This window comes from Leptonotus elevatus, chromosome 12 (genome assembly GCF_054856555.1).
Source record: "Leptonotus elevatus isolate MCC_2025b chromosome 12, RoL_Lele_1.0, whole genome shotgun sequence".
In the NCBI taxonomy this organism is placed as follows: domain Eukaryota; kingdom Metazoa; phylum Chordata; class Actinopteri; order Syngnathiformes; family Syngnathidae; genus Leptonotus; species Leptonotus elevatus.
In genome coordinates, this window is record NC_141250.1 from 13,075,568 (window position 1) to 13,096,867 (window position 21,300).

The 21,300-nt window shown below is 39.9% G+C and overlaps 1 protein-coding gene across 4 annotated transcripts in view; it reads right to left on the reverse strand.

The window, feature by feature from the left end:
* dip2a (DIP2 acetate--CoA ligase A) overlaps window positions 1-21,300 on the reverse strand; it is a 76,638-nt gene that overhangs the window by 53,976 nt on the left and 1,362 nt on the right. The gene's annotated exons all lie outside the window — the stretch shown is intronic.

Here is a 21,300-nt window from a genome sequence, read left to right on the forward strand (position 1 = left end):
ATATTACAGCACGCAATTCTCGAATCAATTCGATATGCGGCCGAATCGATTTTTAAACATTAATTTTTTATGGGAATATTCAACAAAACCTCTTACTTAGGGTTAGAATTCACACATTAAGCAAGGAAGAATGTTATATTAATGGAACATTAAGCCTTAATATTTGATTTCAGTGCTGTTCAAACATGAAACAGACTGCAACCTGTTTGTTAAATGCAGTGGCTCAGTTATAAGCCTGAATTTTCAGATAAATAAATACATTTTCATACAAATCTTACAGTATACACGTACAAGTTTACTGATGAGTATTTTCTAAATTTGAGTTTAAAAAAAATTGCAATATCAATTTATAGATTCGTATCAGGATTAATCGGTATCGAATCGAATCGTGACCTATGAATCGTGATACGAAATGAATCGCCAGGTACTAGGCAATTCACACCCCTAAGAGCTACTGTACAGTTTAAAAATAAATTTGATTTGTAGATTGGAGTGGAGTTGGCATGATCTCCCCGTGCTTATGTACGTTTTCTCCACGTACTACGGCTTCCTCCCACATTTCAAAAATATGTGAATTAGGTTGACTGAAGACTCAACATCGTCGAAGTGTGAATGGTTGTAGGTCTTATAGGTGCCCTACGATTGGCTGGCAACCAGTTCAGGGAGTACCCCGCCTCCCATCCAAAGTCAGTTGGGATAGGCTCCAACTAACAGTGAGTTTAGCTGAAACTAGCACACATCTTTGTTAGCACACAGTTAGCATGTCAGTAACTGTAGACCCATACACCATGTGTCAGCAATTAAACAATATTTAGTGATGAAATAAAAACATTTGACAAAAGAATTAGTGTGTTTTCAATCAAAAATATATTGCACAGAATGTATATTTTGAAATAATTAAATATATTTTTAATAAATATATGCAACAAGCAACTAACTGTCCCTATAGTTGATGATTGATATTTAGTGAAATCATTCAGAGTGTATATCATACTGGCACAAACACCAAGTACAGCACAAGTTGTTTCTAACTTCATCTGTCATTTCAAACCAGGTTCAAACCCATTTACTCAGCAAAACAATCAATAATTTAGTTGTTTTTTTTCTCTCCAAAAATTGGTTTGTTTAAACTAAAAAAAATTACCAAATAACTTGTATTAATTATAATGAATTGCATTTGTTTCTATATTTAACATCTGTTCATATAACAAATCAAATGGTGCCCTTGACTACAAAAATTTGCCCACCCTTGATTGCACAAACACCCTGCCTCAGCGTACACGTTCCACACAGGAAACAGCTGTCCTGGTAGTAATTGTTTTCAATGTGTTTCAAACATGTATGTGTCACATCTGCCCTGAGCTGATGGATGGGCTGTTGCAGGTCACGTGACCCACAGGAAGAAAGGGAACGGTTTGCCCAGTGTTTGTGCCTTTTCTTGAGGGCTGTGTGTTTTCTATGCAGTGCGTGCACAGCTGCTGCCCTCGTGGCTCGAGTAGGCGCAGTCACAACAATCCGCAACATTTACAAGGCACCCATTGGTGCTTTTAAATCCAAACTATTCCATTCTGGGTTCCTCTGCGCAAAGGAGTGGTTAGAAGAGGAACACCTTGCCTATTTCCCAACTGCTGCCTGTCACTCAAACCGACAACTGCTCCCAAACACACATAATGCTAAACGTTCACAAATGCAAAGCAAGTTCATGGCTAGAAATGTGACGTGCACACATTGAGGTCAGCATATTGCACATGACTTCAGCGCAATGAGCATCAAAGTATCAACTTTGGGGAGGCGTTTTGCTTTTCCTTTGGCTTTTTGCCACATTCACTGCCAATAATTTAGGTGAAAATGTGCTTTGTATGTTAAATACAGAGCTTGCAGTCCACACAAAATCTCAGTTCAACCAAAGGATCAATATTGGGCTTTGCTTTTTCGGGACTTATTCCAAGGAATGTTAAAGGAAAACTTAAGAAGAAAAGAAGAATATCAACCAGAAGTTACAGTAGACTCATACAAAGCAATACGACTAATGCAATGTTTAAGAATTGCCTGTACAGTTGATAAAAGTTGGAGATGATGGTGACAGCAAGGGATTTCCTAATTCCTATGTGAAAAACTGATCCACTGTATTTGAAGAAACCACTTCCCTTTTAAATTCACACCAGCAGGCCCGTTTCTCTAAAACCCTAAACCAGCAGGCAAGCATGGGCTCTAGATAACGATGTAGGTTGTGTTTATTGTGTGTACCTGCACATGTTTGTTCTGGAGCCCCTCAACGAGCAAAGTGGGAGCACTTGCTCGCTGTGGACTCAACGTTCCCTTCGTGGAAGACTGCATACTGCATTCCTACATATACTGTACATGGAGGAACAGTGGCTTTCACTTTGTTCACAATGTAAGTAATACCTAAGCAGATATGAGTGACCTAATCTCAATAACAAAGACGGATTGAACATGCAGTATCTTCTAATCCATAACCCCTAATCCACCCTAATTCTCTAGATTATACATAACCTAAATAACATGCATTTTACTTTACAAATCCCTTTCAAACCTGAGTTGTTGACACTTAGTTGGTATTTATCTCCTTCCCAATACATGATGACAGACATGGATGACATGGCTATCGTCCGAAAAGGATTACTATTGTCAACATGCACTCTTTCATTGTTTGATCCATCATCCCAGTCTAGCTTTTTCAGTAGTTAGTGGGATTGTATTTATCGTCACTGGGGTCACGGCTGAGATGAAGCCTACTCTGGCAGGCTTGGATTGAGAGGCAGGCTACAACCTGGCCAGCCAATCACAGGGCACATATAGATGTTCCTGACATGATCATGTTCATCCAGTGCCAAATCACAAGCTCCTTTCACACACCACTGCTCCGTATTAAACAGCATTGAATTTAAGTTGAACCTACATTTTCCACCTTGGTAACAAGTAACCATGCCGTAACAGAGTTGGGATGACACCGAGGTGCAAGGAAATTCCGTAATCCTCGGGCAGTGGTGTGAAATTTAACGCCTGACAGACACTCACTTTTCCTGTCCTGTCGTGTTGAAACCAATTGAAAGAAATATGTAATGTGGAGCTGAATATCAATATGCCAATCGCAAGACACAAATAATTTAGAGTCTTCAATGAAAATGCAATGAGTACGTAGAGAAAATGCATGCAAGCACAGGAAGAGCATGCAAACACGCATTGAGATTCAAAGCCCCAAACTTCAGAACTGTAAGAGAGACATGCTGCTAGACAGTCAGTCAAAAAGAATCAGATCAGTAAATAAGTATTGGACACTTAGATCTGCAATGTGAATACAACTAAGATATTAGTAAATGTATTTTTTCATGGACGTTGTGAAAAAGACCAATGCTCAAGTTTGGATAGTATTTTACAACTGCTAAATAGCCAGCAACAGATTTCCAAGTGGAGAACTATTGTAGTGCCATTCATTGCGCACAACAGGAAATGTGAATGGAACAGAACCGACGGTACAGAAGGCAGGAAGAGCAACAGGGGTGGGGTGTGACGATGGAAGGAAAAGAGTCGAGGGAAACGAAGACCACTAAGACACAATGCTAAAGCAACAAACACTCTCAGTTTGCATCTGCATTGCAAACAACCATTTAGGCATAAAAACATTTTTAAAAAACTAAATCAAATATTTCCTTGTATGGTAACTGTGGATGATGTTACGGTTTAAAAAAAATGCTCATCTGGTGGCCATATCGTTGGCTGCTGGACAGGATGCTTGTCGAGGTCAGAGACATGTTAGATGACATCAGGGTAAAAGAAGGCTGGAGATCTGCCATGTTTGACTACACACTACAGAGGAGGAAAACTGTTTTCTTTCTTGCCATCCATTTTAACGTAAATTAGGCTTAATTCCAGGTGTCCAGAATGGAGGTTTACTTTGTTCAAACTTTTAGACACACAGCTCTTTGTAGTTAATGTTACAATATGGAAAGATACATAAAATATAAAGATAGACCGATTATTGACCAGGTCGGTTATCGGTGCCGATATGTCAAAATGCCAAATATAGGCATCTGCCTTTTCACGAATCCGAAGGCCAATAAAGCTGGTATCTCACTGAGCAGTGAATGCTTTGCGAACATAGCAAAATTTAGGGTTTCAAATCAGGATGTGTAACATGTTCGCAGACAGTTTTTACTTGTCGCAAAGACATTTCGAACATATTCAGACAAGTTTTCTGAATACGTCTGTGAAGATCTTTTCAAATCTTTTACGAACCCTGACGAAAACCCCAAATTAGCTACATTCGCATGCATTTGTCACACAGTGGAACACAAGGAACTTTTCATTAATAGATTTATTTAAATTTCCACTGGGAACTCCCTATACTTAAAAAAAAAAAGAAGAAGAAATTATGCTGACATTTTTGAAAACTATTTACAGTATAGAACTTTAGGGAAGTTACGATCATAATGGGGCGCAACAAACTAGTTGTGCTTTTCAGACAAATATTGACTGTAAATATTACTTTACTACTATGTTAGTGTAGGTTAGTGATCAGAAAATTAGAAGAGTGATGCCAGCGCGAGCATCTGCTGTGAGGTATAAATAGATTGCTTTCAGTATAACAGCAGAACAAGTGAGTGTCGTGTATCAAACTTCACACCCCTGTGTTGGCATTGTGGTATTCTCGTACACATGAGTGTCGCCTCACGTCTATAGCATACAATTTACAATTATAATGGCAAAAAAGTGCCAGATTTCACAGTGTGAAAGGGACTGTATATTTCCATACTGTTGATCCTAATGATAACATTGTTCCATTAATCTTTCCCCTCAAAGTTAATTATGGGTTCATCTGCCTCATACACAAGCTGCTAATGGATATCATGAAGCTAGCCTGCCTTTAAGGTGAGACCTTGTGGACCTTTGGTTTATTGGTAGTAGTGCAAAAGCTACAGAAGTTCATCCCTGGAAGATTATGCATTCCGAGTTCACCCACTATGAGGGAGCATCAGGCTTAAAGGTATAATTGTATGGGCGAGCCATAAAAGGTCATCCTTAGGCCAGAGGCTCATTTGAAGCTCGTGGCCCCTGACTGAGGTTAAATAGGCCTGCGGCTCTGATCGGGTCACATCTGACCTTAGCACGTGGATGCAGGGAGCATGCCACAAAGTGTACATCTGAAGCCAAGCTAACGCGTGACTGCAAATAGCATAGGAGATCGACGTATACTGTCGTTCATCTTTCGTTTTTTTCTGAGTTTGGATGTGCAATCCAGAAATGTCAACATCAGAATTTGAAGTTCATAAAACCAAGTGCAGAACAAACAAGAGCTAAAATCATATTTAAGATATCCACATATAACAATATCCACATCCCTATCTCGAACGGGCCCCTCATCCAGTAGTCTGAAATAGCAGCCTACAAAGAGCCATGGTTTGACCGTTCAATAGTGGAGTGACACTTCCTTCTGCAGCGGGTCTGATAATGCTGTTTACTGTAACACGGTTACCACTCAGCCATCCCCACCTACAACATGACTTTAATGCTCCGCCAACTCTTCTCCAAGCAAGACACCATGGTGCGACCTAGGCAGGGTTCAGTGAGACATGTCACATGAAACAGGAACTACAGATTCACTAATGTATCATATAATGAAGTCTTCTGGTTCCTTTGGCTGTTTAGATGGTAAATCAAAACTGGGATCAAGCCATTCTACGGTCTTTATCTATAAACAAATGACCTGAATGATTATTTAATGAGTAAATGTTCCCCTTTCAGTTTCAAAGATTGAATTACTAAATGATCCCCTTTCAGTTGAGAATCTCTGATATTGACAATAGCAAAAATAACTTCACAAACTTAACTACCATATGTATCCAGCAGGGAAGTTCTCATTCATTTTAGAAGTGAAGTGATTTATAGCTTGCCAGCATTACTTGGCGATCAACTTTCTCGTCTTGTCACCTTTCGTACTGTATACACCTGAGCTGACACTGAGACTTTACCAGGCCTATCCCGTAGCGGTCATTGCCTGAAGGCCGCTTCTCTCCTAAGGTATGTTGACGAGGAAATTTAAGACTCACGGACTATGTTTACATGACAAAGATCAATTAAAAAAGGGAATGTTACATACAAATATCCACTGTATTTATGACTTCACTGCAGTGTTATAATAGGTTAGCGATCAACAATGGCAAATTTTTACTTTGGTACCAATTCACTGTCGTCGTGAATAGAGGACCCTACTGTATATGTAAATTTACCAAATCACATGTGGTCCACTGTGTCACTTAGTTTATAGTTTATTATTTGCACATAATATGTGGCCACCTCCTTCTGATGTTCAAATTCAGTTGCATCAAAATACCAATACTACGTCAATACGTCAATAAAGTAACATTAGCTTTCGCTTAATTTGAGGAAAACACAACATGCAAAAAAAAGTATTGCATCAACCGATATTACGGAGATTGTGAAATCTTAATCAAGACCATGAAATCCAATGAACTCTATGAAGAAATCAGGTTTTACATACAATCTAATAAATGTGGGCTTTAATTACAGGCTAAGATATGAGGTGAGCTAAAGTAAGTTTTGGCTGTCGGTATAAGAAACACTCGAAAAGGCACTCGAGTACAACATCTGCAATGCAAAACCAGAGAATGTTCCTCGAGTGCAGCCAACATTTCCTGCAGCTCAATAACTCTTGATGGAGTACCTCAGCGCCTCGAGATCTGTATGAGCACTTACACTGTTGTGAGGAGTTATTACAACATGCAAATACACAAGTCAGAGCTGTCAAACGGACAATAACCTGCCAGAAGCGCGTCTGTTGCAGAAGCATCTCGAGATATTCAAAGCTCCACAATGATTATCATTTGAATAATAATGTGTATGAGTCGACAAACATTCCCAGGCATTTTCCCAAACTGACAATTCTATTTGTAGACACAGTCACACTGCCTTTGGAGTGGACTGCATATTAGCAGGGGAGCTAACCAAACGTCAAGGGAGAAAAATAATGCCACCTGTCAATGCAATAGCAAGCTAATTTGCCACAATTAGCAAATGTATTTTAACTTGACTCTTCTTAACGTTTCATGACTTTACAAAAACACTAATTATTATTGGTACAGTGGAACCTATAGAGTCAAACGACATGTCAGTAGCGAAAATTGAAGCCCAAAATCTTCAAGTCTTCCAAAATATCACGTTTCTGCGGACAATAAAGATCTGCTTCTTTGGTGGAATTGTTTTTTTGGGGGGTTTTCCAGCACCCCTGATGATCTCTCACGGCCCATTCGTGTGTCACGACAGACACCCTCGTTGGGAATTACCACTAGACTTACCGCCGTTCTGTTCTGTACAGGAAAAAGGCTGCAAACGTGATCAACTGGTCAGTTCCTGGGACAACACAAGTTCTGCTTTTGCACTTATTCTATCACTCAGGAGTCAGGGGCCAAAGCCACAGTCCCAATTCAACTAACAGGCTTGAACCAGAAAGGAGTTTGGTGTGTGCATGTTTGTGCATGGCTAGTCAGTGTGTATGATCACACGGACTCATATGCGCAGCCGACGAGTGCCAAAGAACACAAAGTTGAGTAAGATGTCCCAGATGATGGTTTAAGCAGACAGAGGAAGGCATGCACTAAATGCACAAAAACATTGACATAATGTTAATTAAGTAATCTATCAAGGGCATGGCTTGACTTCCTGAATCCTAATCATTCATTTTATCAAGACATTTTGGACAATTCATTTTGCACTGTCTACTTCAGCTCATCATACTGCCTAACACAGTAGACATGAGGTCAATCAAAATTTGTCTGGGGATGGTAGTTACTCTTAGATTCACTTAGTGTATAAAAAAAATCATTCAACTTGTATTAACTGTACATAAACTGGACCTCCACAACCGATGACGTCTTCTGTTTTGAGTTCCATCCCTCGGGCAGAAACTTAACCTGTATTTTTTACACACGTCAGACAATACTATAGTCTACCAAGCAAACACATACACAGTAACAATCCAATGGGAAAAAAATGAGTTAGCACGCTGTAACTAAGTGTGCCTTTTTATGCTGCGCAACCACGTATTGGTGTACCACTTCACAAATGAGCTCATTGCATGCTGTAACCTGGGAACATTGTGTGTTCATACCATCATAAACCGAAGTCTTCCCCAATACTAATAGATCTGATTATTTGCAAAACAGCCTTGAGATCCCAACTGAGAATTTGGGAGTTGTGTCTGTCTTGTCTGAGCTGCTAGGGAACTTTGTCAAAAGACAAACAACTTTAATCATGACGATTGGTTTAGATTTCATAAAACAAATGGGAAAACACATGGCACATGCCTTCCTTATGACTGAACATCAAAATGTTGGTTGAATATTTGAGGCCACCCCTAGGGAAACGGACACTACAAAGAGTGGACAAGGGATTCAACAGCTGAACTCAAAGCCAAGGAATGGCGCACAAACCCGTTACGGGAACGCAGCCATGAATATCAAGCACAAGCGAGTGAGAGCTGCCACATCTATGGCAAGAATGCTGGCAGTCGGAACATGGAGGTGTTGTCGCACGTGTTTGTTTTAGACGACATGACCCTTTAACATTGTGTCATGGTTCATCACAGAGTGCTCAAGATTCTATAGCTTAAGAACAGCTTTGGCCAGAATTCCAGAAAAGGTCTATTTATCTAACGTCTCTTAAAGATTATTCTGAGTAGCCTAAGGTGCGCTCCGCTGTGCGGTATATGTTAGAAGTGATTTGACCGAATGGTCAATATTTTGATTTTGTTTGTGTGTGGCCAACATTGCGTACGTCTCAACATCAGGATTTGTGACTGTCACTTTGACTACGACAGACAATCATGCATATCTTTAGGAAAGGGGGACTTAAAAAAAATAATGAGGATCAAGACATCTCCCAACTTACAAGTACGTCCGCACATGAAAACATTTTTTTGTCGCTCTCTACAGAGCCTGTATTAAGTTTACGTTCAGCAAGGGCATATGTAGTTCATTAGAGATGATCGCTGTCTGGATAGCCTACGTCATCTTTGCCACATGGCTATGACCTCATCATGTATGAAGAGGACCAAGCAAGCACGCAGTCTTTGTTATCATTCATACATTAGATCCCATTTTAGGAAAAGTTCACCTGTTGTCAGATTCAAAAGTCTTGACAACCACTTACCTCTTTCTGAACTTCTTATCAGTAAAACATGTGTTCTGCTGCAAGCGCCAGAGAAAACATACTTGTACAGGGATTTGGAAAGACTGAGCATTCATAGTATGAGTCAAGAAAAGACTTGAGGAAATCTTTCTCAGCTTGAAAAGATACTAGGTGTATCATGTATTGAGTTGATCATAACTCAGTCAACTAAATGGCTATGACCTTTCCGAAACATAACACTTACTGAAATGTGGAAGAAGAAAAAATGTGTCAGGCTGTAAATAAGCAATAAGGGGGAAACCCTCAAGGCTTATTGCACAGAAACAACACGGTAGATAATTGTAGTGCGGGTTGATGGTTAACTAGGAAGCTGGACTGTTGACTGTGATAGATATTTAATGGCAGTTGTGTATATTGTATGGCAGACTTTATTACAACCTGCTGCACCTCTTTTTGACACGTGCTATTTTTCCAATGACTGCAACTAACCAACAACTTGTGAATACAGAACCAAGCACAGACCCTATTCCCCTAATGTACATTTTTAACCAGGATTATGTTAAACTCCATTGTACCAACGAAACATACTAAAACACACAGCTTTTAATGACATTATTTGATGATGATCGTTAAGATTTTTGTTGGTTGTGCAGAATTTATTGTTGATTAACCGCACTATGGGACATTTATTATGCTATTAATTCAGTCTGAACTTATTTACTGTCTGAAGAAGTTAACACGACATCAGCTTTGGGGAGTTGAGCTACATCTACAAAGATGTTATGGAACAACTCCTCCAGATAGCATTGATGGTCTCCATACAAAATCTATATGGAAAAAGCAGTTCAAGACATTCAAAGAGACTGGCCAAGTTTAGGAATAATATTGAAAACAAACAAGTGATTATCATACTGTCCTTTAATAGATAGATGACATGCCCCATTTAGTCAATAGGTGAGTCATTCGCATACAAACAAATGCCTCACTGAAATAGATACCTGCCTTTTCAACTGCAATTACCATCATTAAATCATCAAGTGCTCAGGCCAATCAAACTAACCAAAACAGCAGCACCTAGAGAAGCACATACATATACAGTCTCCCTTATAAGTTTAAGTATACAGAATTGTGGTGCATTCTAAAAGACTTCCGTGCAACGCATTAAAGATAATGCAAAATTGTAAAGTAAAAGTAAACTCCTCTCCTCTCACCCACCATTTGCAGAAATGTGGCAGTTGATTGTTCATTTTCCCTCTAAGTGAATAGAGCGAACTTACTGGTAGTCAAATGCCCATCCTTAGGAGTAGGCAATACAATTATAAAACAATTACGATATTACATTGACGAGTATGCCGCCCATCACGCCTCAGCACATTCAAGATTACATTCAAGATATTTATTAATATAACCCTGTCTTGAAATTAACATTTGCCACCAGCTAACTAGAGTAAGCGTCCTTTGTCTATAATCGGTAAAATAACTACTATAGACTTGCTACCGAGGCAGATAATGTGACTAGCTAGCATGGCTAACATCAGCTAATTTCCGCTTTATTGTTGTTTCACAAAGCAGAAAAATAGCTAGCAATTTAATTAATAATTAACAAATAAACACTTTTACTGTTTAGGCCTACTATATTTTGATTTGATTTTGAACAATTTATTTTTTGCGCTTATACTGTATTAGTACTGTAGTGTACCAAATATTCTATCTACACTATGCTGTTTAAAAATAACATTTAAATCATACATTTTAGAGCTATAATTTGCAATAGCATGATACTGCCATCTTTATGCTCAAGCTGTCAGATCATATCCACCCATGCCTACTCCCAATACTTGTGTGCAGTTAAAAGGTAAATTGTAACTTTTTTTTGTGGTGTCCTGACTTGCCTTGACATGCAGCATAGTAGAAAAAGCCTCTGGAGACAAGGAGGAGAGCTCAGATAAACACCCTTTTCCATTGCACAAACCGAAGTTTAATATCTTTAAAAGGGCCGACGATCACACACACAAAAATCCATTCTTTCCCTCCCACATTCTACTGGGAGACCTAAGGCGATGAGGTAAGGGGGGAGTGGAATAAACTTGGCCACAACTTGTTCTTGTAAAATACTGGGCTAGCCTAGTTTTAACTATTTGCCTGTGCGTGCCGTGCCATGTGTCGCTGCGCCTTCCAGCAGCGCTTGGGTTTTGGAAGCCCCTTTCCTCACGCTTTAGTTGACAGGTCCAATCACATTCCACACATTTTTTGGCTCTGTTTGTTTTCCACCACGGGTGCTCACAATACGGCCCGCTGCACTCAAGAGGCCCTCGCTTGTCTTTGATCAAGCACTACACACCTGAGTAACGTAGACATTGCAAAAATGTTCCTGTTTTTACTTATTTTCCACCTGACTTCAAAGATACACATATAGTGGAATTATAAATCAAACTTTGGTGTGGAAGTAATCATGCATGAGAACTCAACACATTTAAAGGTTTAGTTCCCCACCAGTGTTTTTTTTTAATTCTCAATTTAAATGTTTATTTCAAATCACAAATCCACCTGATTACTCAAATCAATTCTAAAAAGATTAGATAGTAACAGCCCGAGACACACCCGTCTGCTCAAACAACCTGACCTGCAAAGAGGTTCCACTTATCTTTTATTGAGATATTCACCATGTAACTGAAATCCTTCATAGCGGCAGGTACGCAAACACGCAATTTCTAACCAAAAAAAAAAGTGTTCATGTGGCTTTTCAGTCTGTCCCTGATGACTGTACAGCTTGAGGTCAGGGTCCTGACATGCTATGCACACTGACCCTTGTAGCGACTGCTTGTTAAAGGTCCACAGAGGCTAATTAAGTGTTGTTGGCACTAGCCAGTACACGACCACACGAGCTCTCTGGAATTAATTACAAAACAATGAAGCTTTTCATTAAATATTGATAACCTGGTAGTTTGCTCGCAGTCAAAAAGGATTCCAGTCCGGATTCATCACCTCTTCTCTCAGGCAATATGAAACGATGCTTTTTATATGACCCGTTAAAGTCTTAGATTATTAACCCTTAATTCATGAACGACTAACAAGTGAAAGAACTAGATAATGTAAGGTAAGTAGAACACATTGTCCGTGTGGTGAATCTCCCCTCGTCTGCACATGAGCCTGTGATTCATAAAATCTCACCGTGTGAAAAGCAATATGGCTATGTTGTGACATCAGCTCCGCAGGATAACATTGTCTTCCTATGAATGCAGAAATATGAGATGTGATCACGGTGAGCTCAGCACCAATGGTTGGAGGGGACAGAGTCAATGTGACAATTTTTCACCTTCAGAGTACGTATCAAATCCGGGAAGGCGACCCACAACTCTGTGATTGAAAAATCAGAGCAGATCACGTCAGTTTTAAACGTTTTTTTCCTAATTTTTGAAATTAATAATGTGACAAAGTCATTATAAAGTACAGCATTAGCATTAGCTTAGTTGTATATCACACTATGTATTTCGAGTTCATGCGATGGCTTGAAAATGATATGACATTTACTCTCTTCTTTACTACTTCATGCATTGCCAACGTATCTGACCGGGACTTGGTATCGGCAGGCACTCAAAATATAGTAACTTTGATTTTCCTTTTCGAGCCTGATATTGATTAATTCATTCATTTTAAAGGCCAATATTTTTGTATCTTACAGTTTTCTCGAAATTTACTGTTCACGTGAATTTAAATGTATTTTCTTACATTTATGAAAGACCTGACTTATTGCACTTTAAAACCATTCAGAATCTTTTTTTAATTTATATTTACAATTATGAAAATATTTTCATCTCATCCTTGCTGATGTTTGTGTAACACTTAAGTGATTATAACACGTTACTTTTATTAATAAACTAAATCATTTAACCAGTTATTGCCTCCGCAAATTTTTATTTCAAATTTAATGTTTGTGTGGAGTTTTTATCATGTCCTTGATATTTAAGAAGAATTGAAGTTCCATAATTTATCAACATCGGACTGAATTTAAGTGAACTGAATCGAATCAGGAAAAATTTTAATCGAAACAAACTGAACTCTTGCAAATCAAGATCAAATCGATTGAGGAAATTTGAATCGATACATAGCCCTAGTCACGACATCCACGCAATTCACCTCCCCTGTGCCTCTCCGTAAAGAATTATATACGCCACACAAGACGCTGGCATCAGGCGATTAATTATCTGGTTGTATAAAAGCAATCAGTGACAGGAGCAGAGAAAGGCCAGATTGAGTTTTGGTGCTGATGCAGAGGGCGGGGGTGCTACCTTGACCCCGTCCAATTACCATGCTACGCTCAACCAGATGGACACAGGGAGGGGTCAGGGATCAAAGACGTGGACTCAGCTGTGTAACGGGACGGCATGTCAAACAGAAAGCCACGGCGGTGAGAAAAATGAGCATCACGGCGCATTCTGATTTTGACGTCCTTGATGAGGCTAAAAGTGATCTGTTTAGTCAGCATCTCTCACACGCTGTGTCATCACTGGCACCAGACCAAGCACAGTAGCTGGCAAGCACGTCAACTAAAAATACAACAAACCTGATAAGTTGCTTCACATTTTCTTAGTTTTTAAAACATCCCATGTGGAGCGTGACTAAAAACCTGCTGGTTGCTGGAAAGCTCATGCCTGTGTGGCAGGAAGGACAGGATGGTGGCCTGGCTGGAGACTGGCAACAGCTTTCTACTGTTCTGTGATTAAAGGTGCATGTCAGTACTGTTGTAAGAGGATGCTGCGATTCTCTTTAGTCAATTCGCATGCCTTAAAGCGTGAACACAGTACCGGAAAACAAAATTACTCTTTGTATTGCTGCATTCCAAAGGATCAGCAGTTTTCTCAGAGTACCTACAGCAGTGATGCAACTTGAATTTGTAAGTGAATCAGAATGCGTCGGAGTCTATAACCAAGTTAGGCTAACATAGCAAAATCATAACAATAGTAAATACTCCTAAGTCATGATCAAGTAAGAAATTATAAGTACGGTGGTTCGTACCTCAAAAAGTCATCTCAGTCAGTCATGAATTGAGAACCCTACATAAAAATTTCAAACAATGATTATAATGATATTGAGTATAATAATCAATGAAATGGCCATTAAGGTTTAGGTTGATTGTTCATTTTGTCTCGGGGCAACTGAGTGCACTACTTTGCTGATATCAGCAGAGGTCCTACATGACCCCAGCTATGGGAGGTTGAGCTGTTTGCGGCGGTTAATCAGAATCCATAAGTAATTGATGCCCTTTGCCCCTAAAATTGTTTAAATTGTAGAGTAATTGCCTTAACATGTCACACAGGACTACCGGTACTTTGGTCTAAACAAAGTTCCTCAACTCACTTCAACCTAATTCCTAGGCACCAGGTTGCGTACAATGAACGACGTGCACCGAATCATATTCGTCGACAGTGCGGGTGTGACGCTTACCCTAGCAAGGGAAGACTTGAAAAGGCCCGCCGGGCCTATAAAACACTAGGGGGAAACCCTGCTGAACCGTGAATTTACGGGACTCACTGTATTCTTCTTGACACCACACTCGCACTGAAACAGGAATTGAGAACATTCAGATATTCTCCTATCCCTTTAGATCGTTTTACAAAATAAAAATTCATTGCATTTTCCCCAGTGTCAAATCAATTTAATTTCATCAAATGCCGACTCATGCACAATCCTTAAGTCTTATTTTGAACCACTACGACAGGTCAGGCTTTGTGGACTTTTGCATAGCAAAGCGCTCAGCCCACTCACCATTGTTTAGTACCTTCAGCAACATCTCATTAAAAAATAGAATCACAGTCGGTCGAGAGTGAACGCGTCAGCCAGAGCTGAAATTATATACACTTCAGAATAATAGCAGTGTGTGGGGGGGAAAGTGTCAAGCTCAAAATACTTATCGTAGCTTTTATTTCCATACAAGCTAAAGCATTGGGAACTCTGCAAAGCCTATTCCAATTTAAAACAAATTTGATGTGAAGTGTTCCCAGTCATTTGCAAGTATGGAAATTTACTTTTTCTTTTTTCTTTTTTTTACAAACTGCGTTTATTCGAAGTACAACTTTGCCCTGATGACTACTAGCTCTGTTTCCAAATACTGCATGGATGCATTAACTACTCTTGGGGGGGGAGGGGGGGGGGGGGGGGTTATCATAAAAATATAATGGAAATCAGAGTTGAAACTGAATTCCTGACGCTGCACCTTTAACCACATCCACAACTGATCAAAAGCTATTCAATTAATAGAAACCAACCCAGAGTAAAAGAAGACTAGAAATATGTATACATTTGAGAAGGATAAAAAAAAAACATGGCATCCACTCATGTGCAGTACAAAAATAAAAGCTTAAGAATGCAGCCCAAGAATTTGAAGTTCTGCCCTGCTCCGAGGCACACCCTTGAAAAATGCATGAGTCTCCAGTAACATTCACCACTGTTACAGACACAATGGCATTTGCCAACTGGACTTCAAGGAAGCAAAAGTTGAACACTCACTCCAGGGTTCAACATTCTTTTCCTCTTGGATCCTTTTTTATATTATCCTGCTAACCAGCAGCAGCGAAAATCATAAATCTTATATGGTTTCAAAACTCTGGATGAAGATACTTGAAGTGCATTCATCAAATGCTTGATTTGGCTCATCAATTGGCTGAATTCACAAGGGGAGCCTGGTGAAAATGTATACTTCATGACTTAGGAGGGGAAAGTGGTCTCAAAAAGGGGAATGTGCTGTACGGCCTCGAACTCCATTGAGTGGCCTGAGCATTCAAAGCTGCAGTACTGACCACCAATGACATACAGCCATGGCTAACCCCCTAATCCTTCACATTCTGTATTTGGTAAAGTGTCGCTAACTTTCAATGTGGGTTTGAAAAGGAGTGAATCACAATTAATTAAATGCATGCAAAGTTAATACTTTGTTGGACATTTTAGTGTGGCCAAGCAGTGACAAATAAACAGTAGCATACAGTTGCTCAACTTGCTCATTTGCATGAGACAGAGTAAGCCCCTTGAAACAGTCAATGTGCAAATGTGATTATTTATTTAGCGTGTTTTTTGGACTATAAGTCGTACTATTTTTCATAGATTGGCTGGTCCTACGACTTCTATATATAAAAGTTAGAGTTCTGACTGGCACCCAAAATCTCCATTCCCTTATTATGTTCATGGCAGCGAACGTGCTCCTGTTGGATTTTAAACTTCCGTTTCTAACTATGTAAAAAGTTTTTTTGGTCCCCCCCCCCTTGGCCCCTTTTTAGTTTAGAGGTGCTTACCTTAACTAGAATCCCGCGTCGTATTGTGGCTAAATGCAGAATCCTGTTCGGTTATTACACCTTTTGCTGCTGTGGTTAGTAAATCCTTGTTGTGGTGCTACATGCTAAACTAGTGAGCTAGGTGGGGAGACAAACGTGAGACGAGGCAGCAAACTAACGACATGTCACACACGTTAGTTGCCATGACTATTTGACCAACTATTTTTTCTTTCTTCTGCAATTTTTTTGCGCATTCCTGCCATTTGAAATGCATGCGGCAATATTTAATGGAACCTTCTCTATTTTTGTTAAATAAATTTATCGGCTTTTTTTTTCTTTTTCATGCTGCATTTTTTCACTGGTGCGACTTCGGAGTGACTAATAGGCCGAAAAATACGGTAGTTATCATTCTTGATCCTTGTGATATTTTAATGTACATGTCACAGCCATCCTATGAGGACACTGGAGAAGAACTTTTTCAAATTGTGGAGAGAAAAAAAAGCATAATTTGTCTTCCTTGAGATAGATTCGATAAGGTCAAAACTTCACTTCCATCTGGATTGGGTCATCTCTACTGGTACCAACACATATGACATATTTTTTTTATTTTTATGAGCAGATCATTAACTTCTTAAAAAGTACCCAACTTCTCATTGTACTCTCATAAAGTCACACATCTTCACAACACTGAAAACAAGCTACAACTGTTATCCCAACAGGGGAAAAAAACAGGCGAAGAAACTAACTGATCAGCCAGCCTGTTGTTTGACAACTTTCCTGAGGAGAAAAAAAATGACATAAAAAAATAGTTTGTGATCAGAGGGTGCGGCGGACTAACAGAAGAAGGGAAGAAACCATTTGAGGAATGAGCGAGGGAGAGACTATGAATTTTCTCAGCAGACAAGACAAAACCTCCTCCTCCATCCCGGCAGGAGATAATGGGGTTCATCTGTCTTCTTGCCCTCCTTTCCACCCCATTTTTGGACCACTCATCCACATCAGCTGAGAGGTAACACACCCTATCCTCTCGAGTGTGGTGTGTAGCATTTGGGATGGGAGGGTTCTGTTCTGGGAAAACCAACAACAAAAGGATTTGGTCATTTTGGTGACGGCCAAGCAAAACTAAAATGGCAAAACAAAGAACAAAAAAATTGGATTGATGAACCGTAACTCACAGATTACGCCTACAAAAGCAAGAGCATATTTGCCTTTCTCATTTTTTTTCAAAATTCAAAACACTTCATGTGTTTCACTAACGTCTGTAAAACGTGTTTGTCAAAATACCACGAGGATCAACAAATATAGTGCATCTTATTTCTTGTCTTGCTCAATTTAGCATTTTTCTATGGGGCACACTTGTCTCATGCTGCTGAGCGAGTGTATAAACCGCACCATATTAGTCCGATTTTCATTACTATACTCCTACTTTTCGGGAGCACTATTCACATTGTGGATAAAATAGTGACCACGAGTTTGTGGAGATCAGTACGTCATACTGCATTGTGTTTATGAGGCGCAGGGACTCATCACCAAACACAAACGGTCCACAATTCCACCGCGTCTTCATCTAAGCTAAAATGAGTTCAAGCTAATTAGTGAATCCAACAAAACTCAATGCAGCTCTGCTTACCTTTTGGCTTCGACATAACACATTCAAGGTCGTGCCTCTACGTTACAGTGTTTCAGACAGTCGCTTGAAAGTGGTCCAGGATCTTCAAACCACCCTAGCTGATCATGTAACGAGTGGAGAAATTTGAGCGAGGGAAGTTGTCATGCAAATTAACCCTAATGTTACAGCACAGAGGCAGATATGATGTCATCAATAGGCATTATAGCGATTGGTCAGTAGCTTCCAAATATATACCATTTACTTTATAGACCGTGAACCTTGAGCATAACCTTAGCTATTGTAAATAGTTGTACAGCTAACATCATAATACTGCCTTGTGGCAACTGGCAAAGTGTTAAAGGGACTGAACGGGAACCAAATCTCCATCACCGGATTTGTGAAAGGCATTTCCTCACAGGCATGTATACAATTTTTGATTCCAAGTAATTTTGCAAAACATAACAGCTAGCCTGCTAGCTAACTACAACTCTGTCACGATGAGTGAATTTCCACCACATCTGGGGTTTTTTTTTATTAAGTTACCTGTTGAAATTTAAATTACGACCGGAATTCAAGTCACCCTCAGAAGCTATTTCCCTTCACAGATTTAAACTATGGTGGTAAAAAAAATAATGTCAAAATCATCATACAAACCATGTTTACCCAGTTTTTAAATTGCTCCGTCTTGGTTTATTACACATAATAGGGTTTGTTTGCCAGCGTTGCCATCGGAGCCATTGTCACCCGGAAGTACGTGTGCCGGTCTATATGTAGGCCATCAAAAAGTTCAATATTTTCCATATGTCTCTTGAATACTAATCAGATAGAGGTCGTCTTGTGTGATGCAGCCTGTAAAAACTCAAAGAACAGAGAAAAATGACATTCAATGCCTGCCACTGTATTTCATAACCCCATTGAGAGTGCACCGATTGTTTATTTCACACATCGGCAGGTCTCGACTGCTGACGCTGAAATATTATCGAGCTAAGCCGCCGGATCGTTTCAGCCCCGCCGCTGCGGCTGCTTCTGCTGCTGGACTGCTTAGGAAAACATACGAGGCACATTCATTCCGGCACATGAATAATACAGCGCTCCTGCGCTTTTACAAAGGTTAGCCGCACGCACTCAGGCATACTAAACAGATGCGACAGTACAAATCAAACGTCCCTGTGAGAGGAGCTCATTGACAAGGGCTGGAAATCAACGAGCTGCTTTTCGACAACGCTCTTGTCTATTCTATGCGACGGTGATACGTGGAGGCCGTGGAGGCGGGGAACGGAGGACCACAGAACCGTAGCGAGAGGAGAATGGGTAGAAAGCAGAGGGAAGTGCTGCTATCAGAGCTCGAGTAAGGCAGGATGTGTCATGCGGAGAGCAGGAAGAGGAAACTGGACAGATATAGATTTGCTAGACACTCATCTGTTCCATTAGCGGCCTCGCGGCAGCTCTTGTATTTTGTGTTGCTTTGTTTTGATGTTGTACATTTAATTAAGGGTTCGCTTGAAGGTACGATTCTGAATGTCTAGTTTACTTTAAAACAGCCTTGAAAGTTACAGTGTACTTGGTATTGTTTGTATGCCAATATCAAATATGAGGTTTGTGTTTGGGATTCCTCAGGACTTCTCAACTCAACTTTATTTATAAAGCATTTTAAAACAAGCATCGCTGTATACTGCATAGAATATATTATTGTCAGAAAAATTTGGGGGGGTTGACTTCCCCTTTAATTGCTCCATAAAGTTGCCGACACACTATAATGCTACGATGGTTGCTTTCCCTTTGCCTTTTTTTGTTGTTGTTGTTGTTTTTTTTAGGTCCCACAAGAAGCATAACAAAATTTGGGCGGAGTGTTTTTTTTTAAATTTATTTTTAACAAATCAGGTTGACCATTTCAAAGTTTAACTGTATTCCAGAATTAATGGCACTTGTATTAACTTTTACGCTTGTATGACTGTTGTGAGTATAAAAACATAAAATGTGCCACGCGTGTTAGGAAGTTAGCATGTTCAGTTGATATTTTGAAATCTGAACAAATCTAAGGTGAAATGGCTAGCTTGGACTTTAACGTTATTATGTGTATTTTTGAATTAACAAAGGAGAAATTGCAATTAGCATTTTTGATACAAAATGGGGGATTCAACTAGGTTAAGTTGGCTTGCACAGATGTGTAAGAAGCCTGTCACGTACGCCCAATTACCGCCATGCTTACTGTATTTCTTTTGATTGCATTATTCATCAATGGCCCGGTAGCAAGTTTCTGAGGTTTGGGGTCTCAGCTTTGGCCATTCTGTGTTTTCAATGCGGTACGATGGCTTCCTAACCTTGCTCTTGCAAGATGAATTCTCGCAGTATCTGTGAGTTCACAAACTCCAGAGAATCCATCTTGTACCGCTCTCATTAATTTCCACCGAAACGAAACACTAGTGGTTCGGACCAATCGCAGAGTGACATTGTATTTGGGGGCGGGGAAGAAACAAACCAAACATGGCGACACCGGTGGACAAATGCTTGGACACAGCAATTAATTCTGTTCTCGCTGAATTAGTCTCTTGTATCCGCATATCAACATTGCAAAACCGACAACATAAACTCAACTCCATGTTATCAGCTAGTCACAACAGTCGCATGTCGGTGGCGACTTTTCATCCTTTGCCGTGATTGGTCGAAACAAAAGTTAGGTAGAATGCACATGATTCTGCTTCGTCCAATCAGCTCGAAGTGTTGTACAGCATGCCCCGCCTTGCCCGAGCAAATCAACGCGGAGCAGTTCCAGACTGATATTGTGGAGAACTCCTCGAGTGAAGCACAAATCAATCTGGCTAGTGCCAGGCTAATGGCTTCCTCCCACTTCTCCAAAACCATGCATGTTACTGATGTTGTTTTTTCTCCCCTCCATGTCGGGAGTATGAACGGTTGTATGTCTCAGTGTTGTGAACTTGTGAACTGCCTCACAATTCTGGAGTTCCAATCTTGGCTCTGGATAGGCTATGAAGAAAGTCTGTAGTACTTTTGGAAAAAAGAAAATGTCAAACTGATGACCCTATTGTATTCAGTGTCCGGGTGGTAAGAGAAAGCTCATGTTTGAAATACTGTAAAAAGAACACTAATTTCAAAGCCTTTGTGACAAAACAAAGACGAAAGTCAACCTTTATCTTTGTTGCTTTTAAGTTAGCTGCCGTCTGTCCGAGTCAGATCCACATGGACAGACATTGCATGATTGTGTACCCACTGAACCACCACATAGCCGCGGCATGCATGGTT